General features: G+C 47.9%; 1 pseudogene; it reads right to left on the bottom strand.

Annotated features, from left to right (window-relative positions):
- Positions 1–765: 765 nt before the first annotated feature.
- Positions 766–9,177, bottom strand: part of LOC124035372 — a 78,357-nt pseudogene continuing 69,945 nt past the window's right edge.

A 9,177-nucleotide genomic window follows, 5' to 3' on the forward strand; every position in this document is an offset into this window, starting at 1 on the left:
GTACAGGTATCGGTATCAGGCCTTCGTCCTTCCTCTTCATGGCTGGTGTGTCTGGTAGTGCTGTGTGGTACGAGCTTCATCCTTTCTCTTCATGGCTGGTGTGTCTGGTAGTGCTGTGTGGTACGAGCTTCATCCTTTCTCTTCATGGCTGGTGTGTCTGGTAGTGCTGTGTGGTACGAGCTTCATCCTTCCTCTTCATGGCTGGTGTGTCTGGTAGTGCTGTGTGGTACTGAGCTTCATCCTTCCTCTTCATGGCTGGTGTGTCTGGTAGTGCTGTGTGTGCAGAGCTTCATCCTTTCAGTGGCTGGTGTGTCTGGTAGTGTGTGTGTGTGTGTGTGTGTGTGTGTGTGTGTGTGTGTGTGTGTGTGTGTGTGTGTGTGTGTCCAGTCTGTGTAGGTGTGTGTGTGTGTGTGTGTGTGTGTGTGTGTGTGTGTGTGTGTGTTAGTACTGTGTCTCAGTCTGTCTGTGTAGGTCTCTCTGTGTGTTCAGAGCTCGTCTCCAGTCTGTGTAGGTCTCTCTGTGTGTTCAGAGCTTGTCTCCAGTCTGTGTAGGTCTCTCTGTGTGTTCAGAGCTTGTCTCCAGTCTGTGTAGGTCTCTCTGTGTGTTCAGAGCTGGTCTCCAGTCTGTGTAGGTCTCTCTGTGTGTTCAGAGCTTGTCTCCAGTCTGTGTAGGTCTCTCTGTGTGTTCAGAGCTTGTCTCCAGTCTGTGTAGGTCTCTCTGTGTGTTCAGAGCTTGTCTCCAGTCTGTGTAGGTCTCTCTGTGTGTTCAGAGCTTGTCTCCAGTCTTGTTGCTGAGTCCCAGAGCCTGAACCACGTCAACACTTAGTCCGCTCTTCAGTGTCCTCCTCACTGCAACACACAGAAACACCATGTCAAACTAAATGAGAACAATGCACACACACGTTACCACGGCAACGCACCGTCTCAGGGATAAACAACCACATATCCATTTCACACCTCCCACTGGTCCGAGAGACTACTATAGACCAGAGCCCTGTTCCAGTATGTGGTACTACTAGACCAGAGCCCTATTCCCTATATAGTGGTACTACTATAGTTCAGAGCCCTATTCCTATATAGTGGTACTACTATGTGTGACCAGAGCCCCATTCTATATAGTGGACTACTGTAGACCAGAGCCCTATTCCATCTAGTGGTACTGTATAGACCAGAGCCCTATTCCTATATAGTGGTACTACTATAGACCAGAGCCCTATTCCCTATATAGTGGTACTACTATAGACCAGAGCTATTCCCTATATAGTGGTACTACTATAGACCAGAGCCCTATTCTCCAGTATAGTGGTACTACTCTGTGTGTTCAGAGCCCTATTCTCCTATATAGTGGTACTACTATAGACCAGAGCCCTATTCCTATCTGTAGTGGTACTACTATAGACCAGAGGGTCTCCTAGTATGTGGTACTACTATGTGTTCAGAGCTTGTATTCCAGTCTATAGTGGTACTACTATAGACCAGAGCCCTATTCCTATATAGTGGTACTACTATGGGATCAGAGCCCTATTCCCAGTGGTACTACTATAGACCAGAGCCCACCATGTAACTATAGTGGTACTACTAGTGACCAGAGCCCTATTCCCTATACAGTGGTACTACTATAGACCAGAGCCCTATTCCCTATATACACTACTATAGACCAGAGTCCTATTCCCTATATACACTACTATAGACCAGAGCCCTATTCCCTATACAGTGGTACTACTATAGACCAGAGCCCTATTCCTATATAGTGGTACTACTATAGACCAGAGCCCTATTCCCTATACACTACTATAGACCAGAGCCCTATTCCCTATATAGTGGTACTACTATAGACCAGAGGCCTATTCCCTATATACACTACTATAGACCAGAGCCCTATTCCCTATATAGTGGTACTACTATAGACCAGAGCCCTATTCCCTATATAGTGGTACTACTATAGACCAGAGCCCTATTCCCTATATAGTGCACTACTATAGACCAGAGCCCTATTCCCTATATAGTGGTACTACTATAGACCAGAGCCCTATTCCCTATATAGTGGCACTACTATAGACCAGAGCCCTATTCCCTATATAGTGGTACTACTATAGACCAGAGCCCTATTCCCTATATAGTGGTACTACTATAGACCAGAGCCCTATTCCCTATATAGTGGTACTACTATAGACCAGAGCCCTATTCCCTATATAGTGGTACTACTATAGACCAGAGCCCTATTCCCTATATAGTGGTACTACTATAGACCAGAGCCCTATTCCCTATATAGTGGTACTACTATAGACCAGACTACTATAGACCAGAGCCCTATTCCCTATATAGTGGTACTACTATAGACCCGAGCCCTATTCCCTATATAGTGGTACTACTATAGACCAGAGCCCTATTCCCTATATAGTGGTACTACTATAGACCAGGGCCCTATTCCCTATATAGTGGTACTACTTTAGACCAGAGCCCTATTCCCTATATAGTGGCACTACTATAGACCAGAGCCCTATTCCCTATATAGTGGTACTACTATATACCAGAGCCCTATTCCCTGGGAGAATGAAAAGTGGTACTACTATAGACCAGGGATATTCCTTTAGTGGTACTACTTTAGACCAGAGCCCTATTCCCATAGTGGTACTACTGTAGACCAGATCCCTATTCCCTATATGGTACTACTATAGACCATCCTACTGTGGATATAGTACACTACAGAGGACAGAGAGATTCCCATACAGTGGTACTACTATAGACCAGAGCCTATTCCCTATATAGTGGTACTACTATAGACCAGACCCCTATTCCCTATATAGGTGGTACTACTATAGACCAGGGAAGACAGTAGTACACTACTATAGACTACAGAGTGGAGGAAGACTGTAGTCACACAGATCAGAGCCCTATTCCCTATATAGTGGTACTACTATAGACCAGAGCCATATTCCCTATATAGTGGTACTACTATAGGGAGACAGAGCCCTAAGCCTATATAGTGGTACTACTATAGACCAGAGTCCTATTCCCTATATAGTGGTACTACTAGTAGGACTATTCCCAGAGTGGAGGGAAGACCGTAGTCAGCCCCAAGCCTCATTTAGTAGGTACTACAGAGTGGAGCCCTATTCCCATATAGTGGTACTACTATAGACCAGGACTATTCCCTAGTAGTGGTACTACTGTAGACCAGAGCCTATTCCCTATAGTGGACTACTATAGACCAGAGCCCTATTCCCTATCTAGTGGTACTACTATAGAGACAGAGTCACCTATTCCCTCGTCTAGTAGGTACTACTGAGTGGAGGAAGCCCTATTCTCCTCTAGTAGGTACTACAGAGTGGACCAGAGCCCTAGTCACCAAGTGGTCTAGTAGGACTACAGAGGGAAGCCTACTCCCTATATAGTGGACTACTATAGACCAGAGCCCTATTCCTAGTCTAGTGGGACTACAGAGACCAGGAGCCCTATTCCCTATAGTGGTACTCTAGACCAGAGCCCTATTCTCCAGTATGTGGAGGTACTACTGTAGTCACCAGAGCCCTATTCCAGAGTGGAGGGAAGACTGTAGACCAGAGCCCTATTCTCTATCTAGTAGGACTACATAGACCAGAGGGAAGACTATGTAGTCACCATAGACCAGAGCTTGTCTCCTATATAGTGGGACTACTGTAGACCAGAGCCCTGGTCCCTAGTAGGTACTACTGTGAGACCAGAGCTAGTCCAGTATAGTAGGACTACAGAGTGACCAGAGCCTATTCCCTGTATAGCCTACTCTAGACCAGACTATTCCATCTGAGTGGTAAGACTGTAGTCACCAGAGCCCTATTCTAGTAGGTGCACTACTATAGACCAGAGCCCTATTCCCTATATAGTGGTACTACTATAGACCAGAGCCCTATTCCTATATAGTGGTACTACTATAGACCAGAGCCCTATTCCCTATATAGCCTCACTCTTAGACCAGAGCCCTATTCCCTATAGTGGAAGACATAGACCAAGCCCTATTCCCTATATAGTGCACTACTAGGGAAGACCAGAGCACCAAGCCTATATAGTGGACTACAGAGTGGAGACCAGACAGTAGTCACCAACACTAGTAGGACTACCAGTGGAGGGAAGACCATAGTGGTCATAGACCAAGCCTAGTCTAGTAGTACAGGAGGGAAGACCAGAGCCCTATTCCATATAGTAGGTACACTGGAGACCAGACTAAAGACCAGAGCCCTATTCCCTATATAGTGGTACTACTATAGACCAGAGCCCTATTCCCTATAGTAGTGGTACTACTATAGACCAGAGCCCTATTCCCTATATAGTGGTACTACTATAGACCAGAGCCCTATTCCCTATATAGTGGTACTACTATAGACCAGAGCCCTATTCCTATATAGTGGTACTACTATAGACCAGAGCCCTATTCCCTATATAGTGGTACTACTATAGACCAGAGCCCTATTCCCTATATAGTGGTACTACTATAGACCAGAGCCCTATTCCCTATATAGTGGTACTACTATAGACCAGAGCCCTATTCCCTATATAGTGGTACTACTATAGACCAGAGCCCTATTCCCTATATAGTGGTACTACTATAGACCAGAGCCCTATTCCCTATATAGTGGTACTACTATAGACCAGAACCCTATTCCCTATATAGTGGTACTACTATAGACCAGAGCCCTATTCCCTATATAGTGGTACTACTATAGACCAGAGCCCTATTCCCTATGTAGTGGTACTACTATAGACCAGAACCAGGATGTCAGTTGAGAACAGAACAGGTATCAGTTCTTCATTTTCTGGGAGAATGAAAAGCTGGGTATTTACTATATAGTGTGTGATATCTTTAGAGAGGAACTAACAACAGAGATATTATGGGCCCAGGGAGATAACGCTCTGTTGTCCAGATAAACCTCTTATGGACACACATCATACTGTGGATGGGACACACAGAGGACATAGAGACACAGACAGGGACAAAAGGGCTTATCCCTTAGTGGCGTCACACATCTAGCCTCGACCCTTGACCCTTTTCAGGTACAGGAGGTAAGATCACAATGAGACCAAGATGGAAGACAGTAGTCACCAAGCCTCGTCTAGTAGGACTACAGAGTGGAGGGAAGACAGTAGTCACCAAGCCTCATCTAGTAGGACTACAGAGTGGAGGGAAGACAGTAGTCACCAAGCCTCATCTAGTAGGACTACAGAGTGGAGGGAAGACAGTAGTCACCAAGCCTCGTCTAGTAGGACTACAGAGTGGAGGGAAGACCGTAGTCACCAAGCCTCATCTCACTACAGAGTGGGGGAAGACAGTACACCAAGCCTCTCTGGTAGGACTGGAGTGGAGGGAAGACAGTAGTCACCAAGCCTCCTCTAGTAGGACTACAGAGTGGAGGGAAGACCGTAGTCACCAAGCCTCATCTAGTAGGACTACAGAGTGGACTACAGAGTGGAGGGAAGACCGTAGTCACCAATCCTCATCTAGTAGGGCTACAGAGTGGAGGGAAGACAGTAGTCACCAAGCCTCGTCTAGTAGGACTACAGAGTGGAGGGAAGACCGTAGTCACCAAGCCTCCTCTAGTAGGACTACAGAGTGGAGGGAAGACCGTAGTCACCAAGCCTCGTCTAGTAGGACTACAGAGTGGAGGGAAGACAGTAGTCACCAAGCCTCGTCTAGTAGGACTACAGAGTGGAGGGAAGACCGTAGTCACCAAGCCTCGTCTAGTAGGACTACAGAGTGGAGGGAAGACAGTAGTCACCAAGCCTCATCTAGTAGGACTACAGAGTGGAGGGAAGACCGTAGTCACCAAGCCTCCTCTAGTAGGACTACAGAGTGGAGGGAAGACAGTAGTCACCAAGCCTCGTCTAGTAGGACTACAGAGTGGAGGGAAGACCGTAGTCACCAAGCCTCGTCTAGTAGGACTACAGAGTGGAGGGAAGACAGTAGTCACCAAGCCTCGTCTAGTAGGACTAGAGTGGAGGGAAGACCGTAGTCACCAAGCCTCCTCTAGTAGGACTACAGAGTGGAGGGAAGACAGGAGTCACCAAGCCTCATCTAGTAGGACTACAGAGTGGAGGGAAGACAGTAGTCACCAAGCCTCGTCTGGTAGGACTACAGAGTGGAGGGAAGACAGTAGTCACCAAGCCTCGTCTGGTAGGACTACAGAGTGGAGGGAAGACAGTAGTCACCAAGCCTCGTCTAGTAGGACTACAGAGTGGAGGGAAGACCGTAGTCACCAAGCCTCGTCTAGTAGGACTACAGAGTGGAGGGAAGACAGTAGTCACCAAGCCTCATCTAGTAGGACTACAGAGTGGAGGGAAGACCGTAGTCACCAAGCCTCATCTAGTAGGACTACAGAGTGGAGGGAAGACCGTAGTCACCAAGCCTCGTCTAGTAGGACTACAGAGTGGAGGGAAGACCGTAGTCACCAAGCCTCGTCTGGTAGGACTAGAGTGGAGGGAAGACCGTAGTCACCAAGCCTCGTCTAGTAGGACTACAGAGTGGAGGGAAGACAGTAGTCACCAAGCCTCGTCTAGTAGGACTACAGAGTGGAGGGAAGACCGTAGTCACCAAGCCTCATCTAGTAGGACTACAGAGTGGACTACAGAGTGGAGGGAAGACAGTAGTCACCAAGCCTCATCTAGTAGGACTACAGAGTGGACTACAGAGTGGACTACAGAGTGGACTACAGAGTGGAGGGAAGACAGTAGTCACCAAGCCTCATCTAGTAGGACTACAGAGTGGAGGGAAGACCGTAGTCACCAAGCCTCATCTAGTAGGACTACAGAGTGGAGGGAAGACAGTAGTCACCAAGCCTCATCTAGTAGGACTACAGAGTGGAGGGAAGACAGTAGTCACCAAGCCTCGTCTGGTAGGACTAGAGAGTGGATGTCTTTTGTTCCAGCCAAACACTACTTTAACTGGTATCGACCAGATTGAAGACCTTAATTAGTTGACATATTGTTTTATTGACTGTATGTTTGTTTATTCCATGTGTAACTCTGTGTTGTTGCTTGTGTCACACTGTTTTGCTTTATCTTGGTCTGGGTCGCAGTTGTAAATGAGAACTTGTTCTCAACTAGCCTACCTGGTTAAATAAAGGTGAAAAAAGTATATATATTTTTAAATGAGGTGCTGGGCTTGAACAAAAGCCTGCACACCTACAAGGCTAGTGATGAACGGTGGGAGCTGTATGGAAAAACAGTACAGCAGCCCCTACACTCAGCTGTATGGACTGGTAGTACAGCAGCCTCTACACTCAGCTGTATGGACTGGTAGTACAGCAGCCTCTCTACACTCAGCTGTATGGACTGGTAGTACAGCAGCCTCTCTACACTCAGCTGTATGGACTGGTAGTACAGCAGCCTCTCTACACTCAGCTGTATGGACTGGTAGTACAGCAGCCTCTACACTCAGCTGTATGGACTGGTAGTACAGCAGCCTCTACACTCAGCTGTATGGACTGGTAGTACAGCAGCCCTCTACACTCAGCTGTATGGACTGGTAGTACAGCAGCCTCTACACTCAGCTGTATGGACTGGTAGTACAGCAGCCCTCTACACTCAGCTGTATGGACTGGTAGTACAGCAGCCTCTCTACACTCAGCTGTATGGACTGGTAGTACAGCAGCCCTCTACACTCAGCTGTATGGACTGGTAGTACAGCAGCCTCTACACTCAGCTGTATGGACTGGTAGTACAGCAGCCTCTCTACACTCAGCTGTATGGACTGGTAGTACAGCAGCCCTCTACACTCAGCTGTATGGACTGGTAGTACAGCAGCCTCTACACTCAGCTGTATGGACTGGTAGTACAGCAGCTCTCTACACTCAGCTGTATGGACTGGTAGTACAGCAGCCTCTACACTCAGCTGTATGGACTGGTAGTACAGCAGCCTCTACACTCAGCTGTATGGACTGGTAGTACAGCAGCCTCTCTACACTCAGCTGTATGGACTGGTAGTACAGCAGCCTCTACACTCAGCTGTATGGACTGGTAGTACAGCAGCCTCTACACTCAGCTGTATGGACTGGTAGTACAGCAGCCTCTCTACACTCAGCTGTATGGACTGGTAGTACAGCAGCCTCTACACTCAGCTGTATGGACTGGTAGTACAGCAGCCTCTACACTCAGCTGTATGGACTGGTAGTACAGCAGCCTCTACACTCAGCTGTATGGACTGGTAGTACAGCAGCCTCTACACTCAGCTGTATGGACTGGTAGTACAGCAGCCTCTACACTCAGCTGTATGGACTGGTAGTACAGCAGCCTCTCTACACTCAGCTGTATGGACTGGTAGTACAGCAGAGCGACACTCAGCTGTATGGACTGGTAGTACAGCAGCCTCTACACTCAGCTGTATGGACTGGTAGTACAGCAGCCTCTACACTCAGCTGTATGGACTGGTAGTACAGCAGCCCTCTACACTCAGCTGTATGGACTGGTAGTACAGCAGCCTCTACACTCAGCTGTATGGACTGGTAGTACAGCAGCCTCTACACTCAGCTGTATGGACTGGTAGTACAGCAGCCTCTACACTCAGCTGTATGGACTGGTAGTACAGCAGCCTCTACACTCAGCTGTATGGACTGGTAGTACAGCAGCCTCTACACTCAGCTGTATGGACTGGTAGTACAGCAGCCTCTACACTCAGCTGTATGGACTGGTAGTACAGCAGCCTCTACACTCAGCTGTATGGACTGGTAGTACAGCAGCTCTCTACACTCAGCTGTATGGACTGGTAGTACAGCAGCACTCAGCTCTACAGCCTCTCAGCTGTATGGACTGGTAGTACAGCAGCCTCTACACTCAGCTGTATGGACTGGTAGTACAGCAGCCTCTACACTCAGCTGTATGGACTGGTAGTACAGCAGCCTCTACACTCAGCTGTATGGACTGGTAGTACAGACTACACTCAGCTGTATGGACTGGTAGTACAGCAGCCTCTACACTCAGCTGTATGGACTGGTAGTACAGCAGCCTCTCTACACTCAGCTGTATGGACTGGTAGTACAGCAGCCTCTCTACACTCAGCTGTATGGACTGGTAGTACAGCAGCCTCTACACTCAGCTGTATGGACTGGTAGTACAGCAGCCTCTACACTCAGCTGTATGGACTGGTAGTACAGCAGCCTCTACACTCAGCTGTATGGACTGGTAGTACAGCAGCCTCTACACTCAGCTGTAT

The sequence above is a fragment of the Oncorhynchus gorbuscha genome, linkage group LG05 (assembly GCF_021184085.1).
Source record: "Oncorhynchus gorbuscha isolate QuinsamMale2020 ecotype Even-year linkage group LG05, OgorEven_v1.0, whole genome shotgun sequence".
Lineage (NCBI taxonomy): Eukaryota > Metazoa > Chordata > Actinopteri > Salmoniformes > Salmonidae > Oncorhynchus > Oncorhynchus gorbuscha.